Genomic DNA, 18,105 nt, shown 5'->3' with positions numbered 1-18,105 from the left:
AGAACAAAAGCTCCAAAGACAAGATTTACAGCCTCAGGAAAGACCTCTAAACATCAAGCCATAAGATTTAGGTTTGAGTCTCAGTTCTGTGACTTACTAATGATATAAATGATGTTACCATCTCTACTGACCTTTCAAGGATTGTTGCAATATTTAACCAAGAAAAACTACTTAAAGGTCCCGATAACAGAAGAGCTCTAAATTGGTACGAGCATTTTTAAAAGGTTAGGAACCCTTGTTTAAAAGGCAGGAGGTGATCTTTGAAAATCACGACAAACCTTTATTTACATCTAGAGGAACTGAGCATACTATTGATAAATGCTTGTGAAGGTTATGCAACACAAAGCCTAGGTGATGTAACATCATCATTAAACGTGACTGACATCACCACACACATCAGCGTACTCCTCCCCAGACCAAACACAGTGATCGTTAACTTATGCACGAGAGGCTAGAGTTTGTGTGTCAACATAGAGTTCCGCTGTATGTATTAATTCCTCTAAGTACTTGTGACACTATGTCAAGAGTTCAGCGGCTGAGTTTCACATAGGGCAGAGTGATTCATTGGGATTATTAGGATCCTCCTGGAATAACTTCCCTGAGTTGATTGCCTTTGACAGATCAGTTTGCTTAGATTAAAAAGCAATTGCTGCTGTCTAGTCAAATTTAAACACTTTGGCTAGAAGAAGCTGAACTCTAACTCTGTCCAATCTACAGAAACACCTTGCTGTGAAAAATACACCAAATGTAGTGATATAAGGAGAAAACTGAGTTAGCAATACTCTGGGGTACAGTTTTATGATAATGTGAAAGAGCATAAGTGCCAAACAGAAGTGACCACAGGGATATGTGAGGGAGGGAAGAGTACATTGCTTTTAATTGCAACTATATCTGTGCCTTGTACACAGCCCAGTCAGTAACAATGTTTGTGGTCCCACTCTGCTCCACATTTGTATAACATTCACTACCATTAGACTTGGGATAAAATGGATCCAACTTCTGGGCTGAACAATGAAAAGTATTTGGGGATACAAGCATCTCTTCCTTCCCCCTTTTGGAATGGGCCTAGTAATTTAACAGTACTATCAAAAGGACTAAACTAGCAGGATGCTAAAATTTAAACCATCTTTAAAAAAATGAATGGAATATCTGACTTAAGTGAAATTTAAGCTTAATGCCTGAGATCACATTCCTAGCCTGCATGAATGGTAGATAAAATGGAGGCTGAGATGACGTTAAGCTGACATCCAACCTGTTTCTGGTGGATCAGCAAATAGAGTGCTGAAACTAGTGTTAGAGGGAAGTCTTATATACACCTTCCCTTTCATCACAGCTTCCTTTTATGTTTAGGCTCCTTGATATCTTTGAATATGGAGGCTCCCTGGGATGCTTAAAGTGGAGGAGATGAGAACTCTGGCTCGATGGGCTTCTCTCTTCTCAGGAATTTAAGTCCCCTAAGAATATAATCCTTACGTGGACCCAGGCTACTGAAAACATAACATTGGTTATACAGAGTTTTAATTTTAGTAAATTTGTAGTGAATTTTTACTAATTTTACTAATTTACTAGTGAATTTTTATCAACAAAGAGCACTGTTGCCATGTCATCTCTTAGTATATTTGTGGAGTTGCACAACTCCACATGTTCTAAGTTTAGACAACTTTTTTTTTTAAGATTTTAGTCATTTATTCATGAGAATACACAGGAGACAGAGAGAGAGAGAGAGAGAGAGAGTGAGAGAGAGAGAGGCAGAGACACAGGCAGAGGAAGAAGCAGGCTCCACACAGGGAGCCCAATGTGGGACTTGATCCTGGGTTTCCAGGATCAGGCCCTGGGCCAAAGGTGGTGCTAAATTGCTGAGCCACCTAGGCTGCCCATAGACAACTTTTATTACCCAAAAGAAACCCAGGTACCCGGTAGCAGTCTGTCATGCAGAACACTGCACACCAGTAATCAATGCTAGGAGAGGACTCCAACTCCACGGAGGACAGAAAAGATCATTACAATGCCAGCCACCCTGTATGGAGTTTAAACACTTCTGTCCACTGCATCCTGGTATCAGAGTCACCAAGGAAAACACCACGTAGCCAAGCACTGGATGGAACAATGCTTCTACTCACACAGAGGAGAGAAGAGATGACTTGGAAACTCCAGAGGGACTTGGCCAAATGCAGTACCATGGCTACACCACGGTGTACTGTTGTACTGTACATGGGGGACCTGTCCCCCAATAGCACCATGCAATGGCAGCTGGCCAGCTTGCTGGAGGCATCTCGGACAGGTCAGTAATCATCCTCAACCTCCTCTCCAAGTATATTTGCACCCAACACGCCTGAAGCCAGCCCTATGAATCAGCTGCATCCCAAAGAGGAGGGTGACTACCATGACATGTGCGTCTAGCTTTGGAGGGAGAGTGTGGGCTCAGAGGCTACTGGCTTCCTTGAGTGGAAGGTCATCGAGCTTCCAGACTGCCGGGCCAGCTGTGGATATGAGCCCAGGGAGAAGCAGCTCTGCAGGTGGAGCCCGGGCACCCTCACTCTCTCTCCTGGGGTGACTCCACTTTTCCCCTAACCCTACGCAGCCGCCTGGCCCGGCTTCGATGACTGCCCATTTGGGATTTGGGAGCTCTCCCCAAGAGCACCATGAGCCGCAACAGGTCCTGCGTGATGGAGCCCTCCTCTTCTTCAGGCCCAGGATGCACGCAGGGAAGTAGGGCTTGCTCCCGGAGAGACACATCGCGGTATGACTGGTTTAGGGGGAGAAGCCAAACTGTAACAGGTCCTGGGTGACGCCGCCAAGACAATGGCCTCCATCCAGAGGCGCTTTCTGGGCCATTGGACAGCGACCACGTGGCAGGGGCCCGAGGGTGGGGCGGGGCCCTGGGCGGTGCCTGCGCACTGGTTCGCGGCCTGCAGCTGCAGCTCCCTCCTGTGCTGAAACGCGGGCCTCCTGCATCTCCGGGAGGCACAGCGGCTCCCCAGCCGCAGGCAACCAGGTGCCGATGTTGGCTGGAGGCTCCCGGAGTTGCACCGGGACGCCCGGGGCTCGGCATCGCCGTTGAGGGAGTTGCAGCGGGGGCCGAGGGGACCGCAGGTGTTGCTAGTTGTTGTTGCGCGGTGGCTCACCTGCCGCTGGGCTCGGCAGGGCCGGGCAGCTGGGCTGGGTTCGCTCTCCTTGGCTGGTCTGCCGCGCCTCGGGGCTTTCCTCCGCCCCTGGACGAGCTCCCGCGAGTGGAGCTGGCACCGTGCGGCCCCCGAGGGTGCTAGCCCGCCCCGGACCCCACGCGGGCCCTGTGGGGCTTGGCCCTCGCCTCCTCCGGTGGCCGTGCCGAGCCTTCCGTGGCCTCTGCCCCCAACGCAGGCTCTGTCCTGCCCACACCTGCCACCGCAGCGCAGCCAGGACGTCGGTCACCCATCCCTGCTGTGCCATCTGTGCCCGCGGTCCGCGGGGTCTTCCGCCGGGCCTCCTTCTGCTCCTCACAGCTGGACTCGACCACGTAGCGGTCCCAGGCGGGAGTGGAAGGCGCGGATGTGTTCCAGGCACAGCCACCGCCACTGTCACCGCAGCAGGGACTGCCTGGACCTGGCTCCTGGTTTCTGGAGGGGCCACCGCCTGCCACATCCTGCCGGTGCTTCTGCTTGATGCAGCTGCGCCAGAGACTTATCTGCTTTGTGGTGGACATCGATGCTTTTGAGGCTGGCAGCATTGCAGACGGCAAAAGGCTTGGAGGGCCACCTCCATGTGTAGGAGGGAGTGGCTGAGAAGATGCGGGGCTGCCCCAGCAGGAACAAGGAGCAGAGGCGACAGGTCCCAGGGGATCTGGCCTCCTCCACATGCAGCAAGCAGTCCTGGTCCCTGCCCAGCATCTCCCTGGGGTTACAGTAACCTTTGGCAGGGCACACGGGGCTCAGTAAAAGTTGGATGGCCCAGCAGAAGTTGCACTGCGTTTGCTCCACAAACACCCAGGACAAGAATAAGAGCATGTTCTTGGACATGATGACCCCGAGCTTGTAGAGGATGAGGCAGTCCCATGGCAGGAGGCAGGCACGTGTGTTCTGCAGCTTGGTGCTGAAGAGCAGCGGGTAGAAGCGGGCCAGTAGGTGGACCCAGCTTGAAGATGCTGCTGTGGGCAGCTGCCTTGACTAACATCAACCAGAAGAGGAAGCAGAAGATGGCCACCTTCAGCATGTTGAGATAGGACTTGTGAGGGGTAAAGCTGGGCATGGGGTTGGGATCTCCCTGTAGGTTCCAGATGGTCGGTATTGATGCCGGCCTCTCCTTGATGTGCTTGGCAGAGAACACCTGCCACTGCTGGGAGGTGCAGAGCAGCAGGAGGAAGTCACTTAGGAGGTTGGTAGAGTTGAGGGCTCTGAATAAATTGGGCGGGTACAGCCAGTTGAGTGTGGAGCTCACAGGGATGGTCTAGCTCCGGTGCCACAAGTAGTTTATGTGCAGAGTAGGGGCAATGCCCAGGCACAGCAGGCACTGGTAAGGCGGTAAGAGTATCAGGAAGAGGCAGTAGTTGGCCCAGAGGCCAGCAATACTGGTGGATGCTGGTGGGTAAGGATAGCCATGCAGGATGACCGTGACATTCCTGCACAGCCCAAATATGTTTATGGCCATTGGGAAGATCTCTAGTCCAAGTCTGTAGAAGAAGAATTAGAAGAAGAATTAGAAGAATTAGAAGAAGAATTAGAATTAGAATTAGAAGGAGAAAAAGGAGAAAGAAGAAAGAAGAAGAAGAATTTGAGGCAGTTAAGTAGGCCCCAGCTCAGCCACTGGAGAACAGGTGCTGTGGGTGGTGATGTTCCTGGCATTGGTACATGGTGGCCTCAAATGGGCAGCAGCAGCAGGGTCTGTAGGTTCAGGAAGCCCTTCCACACCACCCCAAAACTAGTTAACAGGGTTGATGGGCCTCTGGAACAGCAAGAATTGATCTTTGTCTTCTGCAAGTTGGTGTTATTGAGGAAGGGCTCGGGACAGTTTCTGGAGTACTCATGGGGGCTGATAGTCTTGATAGACCATCTTGCACATGATGCTAATGCAGTTCCAGAAGGTGGACTGGCAGGAGGCCCTGGGCCAGAGGTGGGAGTAGGGTGGGGTGAAGGCCCACAGCACAACCAGCAGAAGTTCCTCACCCACACCTCCTTCAGGGCCATCCAGATGGTGTATAGGACCACCACCTTGAAGACATGCAGCTTCAGTAGGCATCACAAGAACACCTGTACACTGGCGAGGGTGTCCCAGAAGTCAGTGGCCAACTTCCAACAGCTGCTTGGCCACCAGGGCCCACTTATTGGCTGTGGTTTCTGGGACTTGTGTGGCTTGGTGGGAGCCAGCTGTGCTCAGCCCCTGATCCCTGGAGACCTGCCCTTTCTCCTCGTGCACCAGTGGGGTCCCACCCAACATACACTGCGGTGAACCCAGCACAAGAAGTGGTGCCGGGTCAGAGGGCATGCATGAGGCTGATGAGCTGCATCAAGGGCTGGCGGAAGTAGTGCAGTGCAGGGAGCAGGGGAGTGAGAAGGAGCCAGGGATGAGAATGCCGGAGGAGAACTTGGACATGCTGAGCTGCTCTGGGCTCAGGCCCCCCACCTGCTCATTGGTGAAGCCCATCAGGTTGTGCCAATATACGGCAAAGTCATGCACCTGGAAATGATAGACGGCGATGAGCACCAGCACAGTGTCGGCTCTGGCCAGCTGCCAGAGCACTTTGAGCAGCTTCTGCCACAGGGTTTACTAGATGTGGAAGAGGGTGAGGCAGAGCAAGAGAAGGAGCATGTAGACGATCTTGTAGATGATGAGGTAGCTGGCAAAGCCGACCATGGTGGACGTGCCAGCAGACGTGTAGATACAGGACTTGGCACAGACACCTGCGACTGTTCCCCCAGACTCTGAAGTAGCATCTGCATGAGCTCTGTGCCTGCCATGGTGATCTCCAGCATGCATGGGGCCTTCACCTTCAGCAACTTCTCTGTGACAAACTGGTGTCGCAGGAGCCAGGTCAGGGTGTATGGCACCATGGCCTTGAGGTCCAGGCTGAGGTAGTGGGTGTTCTCTAGCCACAGCTGGCCAGGCTGACAGGGCCCAGGGTGGTGGGGAGCTCAGGACCCTGCTCCGTGGGCCCACATGTAGTGCAGGCCACACAGTGCCAACCTGTAGATTGGGATAGAAGGTGCTCAGAGCCTGGCCAGCTGGTGGCAGCTGCACACGGTCCAGCTGAGGCAGGCCCAGAGCAGCAGCATGAGGACATGAAGGCCAGCCAGCTGTGGTAGGTGAAGCTTCAGATGATCATGGTGATAAGGGCACACATGTACAGAGTGCTGGTCCATGATAACGTGGGCCCACATCTCTCTAGGCTCAGCCAGCCTGGGGCGCAAACTGGTGCTGCTGGATGCGGCTGTGGCCAGTCAGGTTGTGCCTGATGTGGCTGTCAGCCCTGTGAGCGTCGTGTGTTGGACAGCCTCCTCCTTCATGGCACCGGCAACCCTGGCCTGGCCCTGGGCCACAGTCCACCTTGTAGGCTCCACTTGTCACTCTTCCTTGCCCTTCCTTCCCCTGGTGCAAGGGGTGGTGTGTGCAGAGCTTCCAGAGTGAAATTCAGAAGCCTGACTGCAAGACCTCTGAAGAGGTCTTTAAGAGGTTGCAGTTCAAGGTGGAGGATCTGGAGAGAGGAACCTGGACAAAGATGGTGCCTTGGCCTTCTTCAGCATGATTGAATACTCTAAGTGGGCCAACCTTCTCGAATCTCTTTCAACAAGCACATTGGCAGTGGGGGCTGGCAGGCTGCCACTCAGGCCTGGGGTGGTACACCTGTCAAACAATAATGCAGGTGTCCTAAGGTGAGCCCAGGAAGGTCAGCTCCTGTGGACCAGAACAAACACTCACTTGATCTTTATGAATATACATTATGACAGCAGGCCCTCATGATCCTTCTGATCTTTTGGGTTTTAAGCAAGAGGTGTCAGAAAAGCTACCACTGATAACCAAGATAACTGGTTTGTGGTGGCCAATGGTTCACAACAATGTTGCTTTATGATCCTCTGACACTGTCTCTTCCTATCACTATGAAGCAGAATTCCCCAAGCATTGGATTGTTCATCCACTGGTAGGAAAGGTGACCTGGGGTTAGACCATCATGGGTAGGTTAGTTTTACCCTACTGATGATGTGGTGTTGCCGTGGTAATCCCACTTAGTACAAGAGGAACCTCCTTGTCATTTTTAATAATCCTAATTCTGAAATTCACTTGCACTTCAAACAAGTGTTTTGAGCTTCACACTTATGAATTTAATGCTACTTGAGTGAAAAGTTTAACAACAAACTAAGTACAGTCTTATTTAGACACTCAGATTTTGTTCCTGGAAGGATTTTGGAGATTATCTGGCCCATGGATTAAGCAGTAGCTACTCATTGCCAATCAATTATTGCCAGACTGAAATGAGGGCCCAGTGATGCTGGATCCTACAATTAAAAAAAAAAAAAAAAGAGTATAAATCTGGATATTTATGGGAAATATGCAAATTTTAAAGTGGCAGCAGTGAATTTAAAACTCTTTCAAGGCGAGAGGCTCTGCTCTTTTCGTTTCTTTGTATCCTACTTTGCCCCTCCTCATGCTGTGGAGCAGTGATAGATGTTGCTGAAGAGTTTAGTTGGAAGAATATAGGAGATTGTAGATCTTGCTAGATCTTAAGAGTGATACAGACAGGAAAAAAGTTATTAGCTTTAGCCTTTCAGTATAAATATTGGCTGTTTGGAACCAGATAGGTATTAAGAAGTCATATCAATGAACTTTCTTCCTTTCTTAAACTTTCACTTTTGATCCATCAGTTGGTTATAAAGTTAGATCTTCAAAGATACTTTGTATTAGCCCTGGGACTTGTCCCTTCTATTCAGCTAGAATTTGACAAAATGCTTTAAGATAAAGCATCTATTCTGTTCAGCTCAAGTTTTAAGGATTGGTATCTTCTGGAAAGTAAGCTCTCCTAAGGAAGGTTCCTGGGTAATTTAACATTCAAGGATAATGGCCTGGGAAATACACCACGGAGAATCCAGCACCATTATTCAAAACAAAGCTCTCAATGTATTTAAAGCTATTCGTGGGGAAAAAAGAAACAAAGCTATGCTTGGAAGTGACTAAAGATACATTTTTAAAATTGAGAGTGGGTGCCATGTTTTTTGGAGATAGAGATAGAATATCCCTTGTGATCTTTTTCTCTTTAGCTGAACTTGGGATTTAATTTCTCTCTTTTAAAAAAGAACTTGGGGCACCTGGGTGGCACAGTTAGTTAAGTGGCGGACTCTTGGTTTCAGCTCAGGTTGTGATCTCAGGGTCATGAGATTGAGCCCTGAGTCAGGCTCTGTGCTCAGTATGGAGGCTGATTAAGACTTTGTTTTCCTCTGCACCTGCCCCTCCACACCGCCCCCCTCTTTCTCTCAAATAAAAAAAAAAATTAGAAAAAGGACTTGGTTGAACATTTGGCTCTCTGAAGTATTTTGAGCTCTTTATAGATGACTGGCATAGTCCTTACTTAGTTTCCTGGTATCTCCCTTAAGATTTCCTTCCTGAGGGAACTTTGTCTCACAGCTGAAGAAGGAAGCCTCTGGCCGCATCTTGATGTTCTGGTGTGCGGTTGATCAGTCTTTTTCAAATCTCAGGAAAAGGCAAGGTGAAGTAGACTCCTAAGACTTCTCTTTTCTGCCTATAAATATTTAGAACCAGAAACCTTTGAACCAACACAACCGGGTATCTAAATATGTTTTGCCAAGTAAGGGGATCCTTTTAAAACGGGACCATTTAATGGTGTAAATGAAAATTCTGAACATTCAGCATGGGAGAATGTGAGTTGCTGGAAAGCTCAAATAAATGTAGTCTAAGATTTTCTCTCCTGCAAAATTGAAGTGCTTTTACCCTTGTTTGTGACTTCTGTTTTGTGCTCTTTTTAGGCAATATAGATGTTTTTGTTCTTAATGAATCACAATTGAACTATATGTTTTATATAACCGTAGGTGACTAAGAGACACTTCTGAGAATTAGTGACTAGCAAGTGGATTTCATGTGTGAAGCAACATTTTGGGAGATGGACTTAGCCTGAAATTGAGACTGTCCTCAATTGGGTTTCAGGATCACAAATTAATTCCATGTAGAACCCCACCAAACCTTTTGGCATTAAATGGAGCATGGTAGAAATACTTGAAATGTGCATTCTGCTTGATGAGGTGAACTTTCTGATAAAAAGTGAGTCCAGAGGCCAGACATCTGGTGTTGTGGTTTATGCAAAATACTTTGCAATATTGCAGCATATAGAAAAACAATGAACATCATTCTCTTTTGGTGCCTTTCTTCCTAGGAGCATATTATAGTCAGCACTCTGGTCAAAATAATGACAATAACAACAACGATAATAAATAAGCTTCAGAGTTTTCCAGACTTACCATTGCCCCTTGATTATTCATCAGGAATGTGACTTATGACCTCTTGTTTGTAAGCCTGCAGTTTTTACTTTCTCACACATGTAGGTAAGATCTGCTCAGAGGGCAAAGGAGGAGGATATATGTTTTTCGAATGCTGACTTCTCTTTTTACTGCTTGTTTTTATTTATGAAAATAACATGCTGTATTTCTTCTTCTGAAAGTAATTTATTCCATGTTAGTTTGCTGTCTAGTTCCAGCTAATACCTATTATTTTGAAGGTATTCTTTATAGTTTTCATCAGATTCTTAGTTTTACTTCTATAAACTTTAAGTTCTGTGGCTTCACATTTATTCCTGTATTCATTATAAATAAACTTTACATGTTTAATCCAAGGGAACTTCAAAATACGTCAACTGATGAAGATGATATATATAACAGTGGTCTAGGCCACCATGGTAATTCTGTTTGAAGTATTCTGAATGTGAAGTTAAGGAAGGTTTAGCGATTTGATCCACATATCTTACCTGTTCAGGTTGAGATCTGTAGACAAGAGTGGGAAAGAAATGCCAGTGTCCATTCATCTCTCTTCTGTCTGAAAAACTACCCCCCTCCATTCCTTTGTACATTTGTCAGATTCTACTCACCCTTCAAGCATCTTGGTAGAAGTAGCATTAATTTTGTGTTCTCTAAGCTCCTTATATGGATGCACAATGAAAAGCTTCCTTCATGCAATGTTTCTTTAAATATGGGAAGTTTTAATGGACCATCTTGGGACTGTGTTTTCAATAACAAGTTTAAGAGACTTTTTCCAAATTGATACTATCAAAGAGAATCTAGACCTGTGTTAAGGGAGGCAGCACATGGCAATTTATATCAATGGAAAAAAAACTAAGCCTCACTGAAATAACTATTGTTCACCGACAAAAAGGGAGACTGTAATTTTGAAGGCCTCTTCCAGTGACTGAACCGCCATTTGGCTCAATTGTCCTGGCCACCTATGAGTGGATCTCTAACCATAAAATGAAATCTCTTTGTTACTTGTGGTTATAGGGTTTTGTTCTTTAATAATAAATCTAGCTCAGAGACATTTCTTTACTGTAAATTTGTCTCCACTGAAGTGCTCATAAACAGTATCTGCTTCCATTACCAGTGGTAGAACCAGGTTTGAGCATCTTGTAGAGTAAGCATATGCACTACGAATCAATATGTGTTTTATTAGCACCAGGAGACTCATTGAATTGATTTTTTTTCTTTTTACCTTTATGGGGCAATTGCTATAAAAAGGTAAATTAAAAAGTTAACCATCTGCTGCCTCACTTTTCATTTAAAATCTTTTATTTGATTACTCTTTCGAGGTAATCAATGCTTTCTATTTTACTATTATGCTTGCTAGTGAATGAAGGTGGGTTTAATTTATAGCTTTTATTTATCTAACGGTATTGTCAGAGTCACAATCTTTATGCATCCTATTAGTAGTCTGGAAAATATTTCTTACTACATCGAAACAGAACAAAATTCAATTTAGAAATATAATTTCCTGCCATGGAGACACTTGATAACAGGGGAGAGATTAATGGAGCCCAGTGACAGAAACTTGATTTAAAGCAGGAGATTAATACTGCTTTATCAGCCTACACTGCAAGTGAATTGGCTCCGAAAGAAAAAAAATCTGTTTGAAGTTGCTGAGTTGCCGGCTTGTTGGTTGGAAAAAGGTCTCTGGACATTTATTTTGTTATTGCTGAGTATTTGCTGCATGCTTGTCTATTTGACAACATAGGAACAAACCTGCGGCACAACACCAGACTTGCTTATTTTACAGTAGTAACATGTTTCTTATTATTCCTTTTGATCCCACAGGAAGCTTGAATGCTGTGGAGGTCAGCTTCTGACTTAAGGGGATTATACTCAGTAAATCATGTCAAAATTAACGAATAGAATTGCGCTGACACTCCAGTTTGGTTGGATTTAAGTAAAATGTTTAAATGGTATTTTTAATTGCAGAGCTCCTGCCCCTAAGTCCCATTATAAATACTTTTTTCTATCCTTTACAGAAGTCATTAATTTTTTCCCCCCAACTATTAAAGTGTGAATCTTCCAGAAGAATTTAAAGCAAATCTGAAGATTACCTCAAAGAGTTGAAATGCCCACTAGATCTGTTCTGGAGCTTGGTAAACTGTTAGAATGCATACTAAAGGGAGTGGGTCTAGATTTTGATTTTTAAAATTTTTATTCCCAGGAAATTAAAGTATTCATATTGCTGGAATTAAAGTTTTTAAACTTGTGCTTGAGGTATATGAATTTTTAAACTTGTGTTTGTCTAATAAATCCCTCCTGGGAAATAAAAAAGAAATAGAACAAATTCCTTACCTCGTAGGCATCACAAAAATGGCTCTGTGTTTTTTGAAAGCTTGAATTTTTACATAGTAACTTATAAATTACTTAGTTATTTTATTTCTGAGGGAAAGAGCTATGTAACAACTTTTATTTGTTTTTACTAACTTTGAAATTTTGTAGAAGTGAACTGAAAAAAATTCTTGCATTAATTTTTATTAAGTTATATAGTAGAAAAATGATTTTGCTGGAAGTCAGACTAGCAGGGTTGCAGTTTAAGGTCACATAATAACTTTGTTTTCTTATGGACATTTTTAAACCACTGTCTGTTTCTAAGACAGCTGAATAGTAATAATATCTGTGTTGCTACATGGCAGGGTTATTGAGAATATCAAATGAGATGATTTATGCACAATATTGAGACATATAAAGGGCTATAGGAATATAAGCAGTTTTACCTAAAATAATAGTATGTATAGACAACCTTAAATATTTTGTGTATAGGATTTTATTGGAGGGAAATGTATCATTTCAAAGACATCTATGTTATTTTATGTTGATATAACTGAAACTATCAATATTTCTTGGAATTGATCCCACTGAAGGTTGTTTAAATATTTTTGAATATATGGAGAGTAATGACCTATAGCACACTTCTCTTTGAAACTAGTCACATGGGATAAATTAAATAAAAGACATTTAGGGCCAATTTGATTCGCTCATGGTGGGCTCTCAGCACATTAAAAACATGAATGATAATCCATCAATGATAGCAAAGATGGTCAGGAGTTCTCGGTGCTCTGAACCAGGTCTTTTGGCTGGTGGCTCTGATATCACTTACGCGGCCTTTATAGGCTTATTAGCTGGTAGACTGTTTTGGTGCTTGAAAAAATACATATGCCTGAAGGGAATATTAGACCCTCTTAAAACTCTTTTCCTGGCTCGAAGGCACGAACCAAACTCCCAGGTAAAGCACATTAAAGTGGCTAAACATTGACTCAGAGAGGAAGGAGTTGCTTTCGGGAATTTAAAATCATTTCGAGTCATAAGAATTTAGCAGAGAAGATGACCTAAAAGGGTTTTTAATTTCAGGGAACATGCATATGCTTTTATTCCCTCTTGTTTCACAGATCCAGAGGGACCTTCTCAAATATGCCCCTTTGACCTTTTCCTAGTCATCAAATTACCCTTATCCTGCCTTTTCTCTTTTGCACTTCCTTTCCCAAATGGCCTTTCTTTGGTGATGCAGTTTAAATTGTGCAGTGCCTACTCCAGACATTGGCACTTGGATTAATTTTAATCCCCTCCACTCTCATTTTTTCTGGGATGTGACCTTTTGGGCGTCAGTCTGGGTTCTGCCTAGGGTTCACGGCATCCCCAAATATTTGCATTTTATTTTTCAACTTGGGGAACATAGCATTGGAGGTCTTTCTTCTCTTTTTTCTTTTTCTTTTCTTTTTCTTTTTTTTAACTCCCCCCTTGTCTGTGCTGGAAGTGACATTTGGGAGCAGGAGAGCCAGGTGTGAAGATTACTGACTGTGACAGCTAGGTTGCCATTATGAATCTGAGTTGGCAAATCAGACTCAAGAGACACAGACAGGCTTTAATCAATACTGCTCTTACTGAACTTTCTGGAAGGAAGCACAGCAGGAGACTAGCAGAGATACAGTGTTGTCAGGTCATGGGGGAGGCCTATGCTACTGCTACCCCAGTAGCGGTTTTTTGTTTGCCCCCTACCCATGCAGGGACAAGGTGTGAGAGTCAGGGTGTGTGGGGGTCACCTTGTCATAGGGAGGCTACTTCCCCCACCAATCTTGTATATGGTTTTCATCAAGCTTGAGGTCTGCATGCCAGCTTGCAGATCCCTGAGCTCAGGTTTTTGTTTCACACAATACAGGGGGAGAGACAACTGTTCCCCATTTATCTTAACTCTACTGTTTCCAAGGAAACAGGACCGTGGGAGACCGGAGGTCATTCTCAGGCAGGCCTGTCTCAGCCGGGCCTGATGTTAACCCTTTACTCACACTCTCATACATGTTGCTGTAGAAATGGTAGCATCATGGAGGGCCTGGCTGGTTCAGTCCATGGAGCACGCGACTCTTGATCTCAGGGTTGTGAGTACGAGCTCCATATTGGGTGTAGAGATTACTTAAAAAAAAAAAATCTTAAAAAAAATGGTAGCATCACTGCTAATGCTAAGTTTCAGTGTGCTAGTAGAGTGTCTTTGATATCAACATTTGCCACTGTATGTTTTCTAGGGCAATAAATTGAAAAGGAAAGTATTAGATATTTATCCATTTATTCAGCCCTCCACAGTTTTTGAATATACACTGCATGCCTCACCTTTTAGGTACTGAGAATGCAAGGACCTGGCTACTGAATACTTCAGGATCTAGAGGGCAGTTCTCTCAGCATTTGGATTATAATACAAAGCTCCTAAGTTGCATGTAGAATTAGTGCTGTCTGGGGGAGCTCTAAGAAGAGAACAGCTCACTCTTTTGCTACTATTTTGTGTCTTATAGACCTTATTCAGTCTTTCCTTCTAAGCCTGACCATATAGAATAGTAATTGACATTCACAATGATTAATCTGGAATGTTGTAAGGTAATAAAGTGCCCTCTGAATCCCTGAAAAAGGACTTTGGAATTGTCTATAATTTATTATATTTTAGACTACAAATACTAAGTTCATTCTTATACACCATCCAGTACATTAGCACAGCATTGTATGTCTGGGAAGTGAATGATCAAGGTTTCTTAAATTAAGTCTAAATAATACCACTGTAGGCATTACACAATGTTCAAGACATCAAGTTATAGAAAAATAAACAGGATTACTCCAAATTCAAACTTATGAAGCTTACACTTTCCAGGAGTTTATACTTGCTGAAAAAAAGAGTTACTTAAAGCTCATTGGATAAGTCCATTAACTGTATTTCTGTAATAGTCTCTGGGAGGGTGGGGGGTTGAGGCATGTTATATCCCCATCCTTGAAACAGATGTCAAGGGGGTATAGCTGCTGCCTTACACAACATGGTTCTGGATGTCATAATCAGATGTAATTCTAATTCTAATCAGGGAGAGCCAGGGATCTGACCCATTCATTCTGATTTCATTACCTAGGATACTTGTTTATAACATTCACAGATGGTATTTTTTTTTTCTTTTTCTCATAATTTGACTAGAAAACTAATCATGAATCTTTTGCCAGTTTGGGAGAGAATCCAAGTTAATGTACCTGAGAATGTGTTCAGTATTTGGATTTAGTTTCAACAATTTTTGAGTATATACTGTATGCCAATTACTTCCACATGAATCATCTAATTTGATTCTCACATAACCGTTTTATAATTTTTCACTTTTAAACTGAGGACGTTTAAGTTCTGAGAAGTTGAAAAACTTGACTGAGTCATGTAGCTATAAAATTGCAGAACTAGAATTTGAACTTCTATCTTTTGAGTGAAAAGGTAATGTCATTGTGCCATCAATACCTATAAGTTGAGAAGGAGAAACAAGAAAAAACTTTATGGTACTATTTAGAAGCCAGAAGGTAGGAAGTTGTAAAGATGGGAAGCCAAAAGATCATAGTAACATACTTTTAGTTCCGGAAACAGCAAGTTTAGCACATGTGCTTTGCTTTTGTGGCTTCTAGGTCTTTTTCAAATATCACCTCAAGTGTTACTACATGAAAGAAAGCCTTCTCTTACCTCTTTATTTTCTATCCCAGTGTACTATTTTATTTCTTGCATGTTTATTAATTTTTTATTGCATGTTTTTCTCTTAAAAAAGGAATTTTTGTCTTTATTTCTTTGGGCTATGAGTTCAATAAAGCCATTGTCTCTTCAGTGTCTGTCACAATGACTACCATGTAACAGACATTTAATAGATACTTATGGAATGAATGTATGATTAAATGAAAGATAACCAATGAAAGGACCAAAAGTAGATACCTATCACCTATAATCCTGATTAAAAATCAGAATTAGTGAAAGCAGAATTGTTTCAAACTGGCAGATGGAGCACACTTATCTAACCACCACTCCCACCCCAAGCCTGCTGAAATGAGAGCAAAGAGTTTTATTTAACAAGGATTATATCTTCAAGAAAAGGAGATCAGAAGAAGACAACAGCCATGAAATTTGGGAAAGTAGAAAGCAGGTGAATTACTTCCAAATATCAAAGCAGATTTGAGAAACCTGAACCTTGGCCTACAGTTGGAAAAGTTAAAAAAGCAATCCTGTTAACACTACAAAACCCCAAGAAAGTTCCTGAATTGGTGTCACAGGTTTTGTGGAAGAGGAAGTAGAAGTGGGGCTAGAGACAGAAGGACTGATTGAAATCTGTTTGAGAAGTTGGGGCAGAGAAGGCTCCTGTCCCCAAACCCAATCTGATCACTGTTCCATTTGGAACCATCACAGAGTTTTAGCTAAGCATGTGCTGGCCAGTTATCAAAGATATTTCTCAGTCTTTCTTGCAGGGAGAGATGGCTACATGTGTAAATTCTTCTAACTAATAGAAGGTGGTGTGTCAGGCTCTTTAGAAAAGAAGTTAATTGCCCTTCAATTTCTCTTTCCTCTCCTCCTGTGAGCTGGCATGTAGATACCACATGTTAAGTTAACTTGGACATGTGAGGAGATTAGGACATTCTTCTAACCTCCTAGAAGATGGCAGAGCAAAAATAGAAGACACCTGGGTTTTTTTCCCCGCTTCTCATGGAGCAAAGTTCACCCATCCAGGACCAGTTGCCTAATTTTAAACTGTTTTGTGGAGAAATAAATTATCTTCCAAATTAACACAAAAGCAGATCTTAAGATCTTCTTTCCCACTTTGCATAGCCAGGTGATTGCCTCTCACTTAGCCCGGCAAAATGGTAGGTTTATTTATGCAGGCCCATATTAAAAACAGGGAAATTAAGTGAATGCTTTCTTCATTTCTTCTGTTGGTTCCCAGAATATGGAGCCAGACTTCATCTATATGTAGGAGACTGGAAGAGGCTTGTCTGAAAAATCTGACCAGCCCAAGACAAAGGCCTTCATCTCCTGACATTGACTCTTTGCCAGTGAAAACCTCAGCAGATGACTATATAGAACAAAGTTGCCAAGCCTCACTATGCACACAGAGCTTTGATAAATTTGTTAGTGCAACCCCTTTAGAGGCAGACAACCAGGAATTGTCTGACCTTTCAGGAAAGCATCCAACAAGGCTGACAGAGACAGAAACAACCTAAGAAAAGAATCTTGGAGGGAATAGGCACTAGGAAGGCAATAGGAAGAGGAAAATATGATCAGAGAACATTATTAACAGAGGAATGAAAAAAGATATTGCAGCCATAGAGAAAAAAAATACTGGCTATAAAAAAGTAACTTTCAGAAAATTCTAATAAGAGATCCTAAAAATTAAAACTATGAAAGAAGAAACAAAAATTCAGCAGAAAGGTAAGAAGAAAACTTGAATCAAAAGCCAGAATGTAGATCAAAAAATAATTTTAAAATAAAGCTATTATACTAAGTTTCTTTTCATAGCAATAATAGGTATTGTTTACTGAGGACCTTCTATCGAGCATGAAAACAACTTTTTTCAGACATTATTTCTAATTTTTACATGAACTTTGCAAATGAACTATTATTACCATATACAGAGAAGAAAACCACCCCTCAAAAGAAGTTAAATGACTTTTCTAATACCACATCTGTCTGGCTCCAAAGACCACCCTCTAGCCTCTAGACTAGCCTTTTCTTCTCTGACGATCAGCTCAGGTCAGGATATTCCTGACGTGATGCACATGGCTTTGCTGTGTAACATACGGTCATGATGGTGACAGCAACAACAGGAAGTTCTGAATTTGATCACAGATCTGAATTTCTGATCTGAATTTGGCACTTTTGTTCTCTTCTAGCAACTGGAGGCATTTTGAAGGCTTTTCTGGTGGCCGCTGAAAGAGAGAGAGAGCCCTCTGGTCCCAGGGGCCTTTCCAGTAGAAACAGGTTGAGTAGAACTGGGAGGATGGATGAAATATGGCTGTTGATTCTCTGTCTTGTGTGAACTAGTTTTAGACTGTTAGCTTCTACAGAGGCAACTTCTAAGTAAACCAGAAGTGACAGATAATAAACATATAGCTAGGTCTGTAGCAACAGAAATCGATGCATTTCAAGTTCCACATAGAAGAAAACAGTCAAGATGTTTCAAGTCCTTTTAGAGTGATAAATGCAATTTACACAATAAGCAAGAAGCAATGATTGGGAATAGATAGTGTAAGATCTCATCTAGGAGATAGAAAAGAGGTGTTTGATGGGGGTGATGTTGCTAACCTTAGTAACTGCCAACAAAATTGGCTCTGAAGGGTATAAAAAAACTTGTGAATA

General features: G+C 43.3%; 1 pseudogene; it reads right to left on the bottom strand.

The window, feature by feature from the left end:
* Window positions 1-3,557: 3,557 nt before the first annotated feature.
* LOC112925110 (piezo-type mechanosensitive ion channel component 1-like) lies at window positions 3,558-10,386 on the bottom strand (annotated as a pseudogene).
* Window positions 10,387-18,105: the final 7,719 nt, after the last annotated feature.

Source organism: Vulpes vulpes, chromosome 1, assembly GCF_048418805.1.
Source record: "Vulpes vulpes isolate BD-2025 chromosome 1, VulVul3, whole genome shotgun sequence".
Taxonomy (NCBI): domain Eukaryota; kingdom Metazoa; phylum Chordata; class Mammalia; order Carnivora; family Canidae; genus Vulpes; species Vulpes vulpes.
This window is presented reverse-complemented; position numbering and strand designations above follow the sequence as displayed.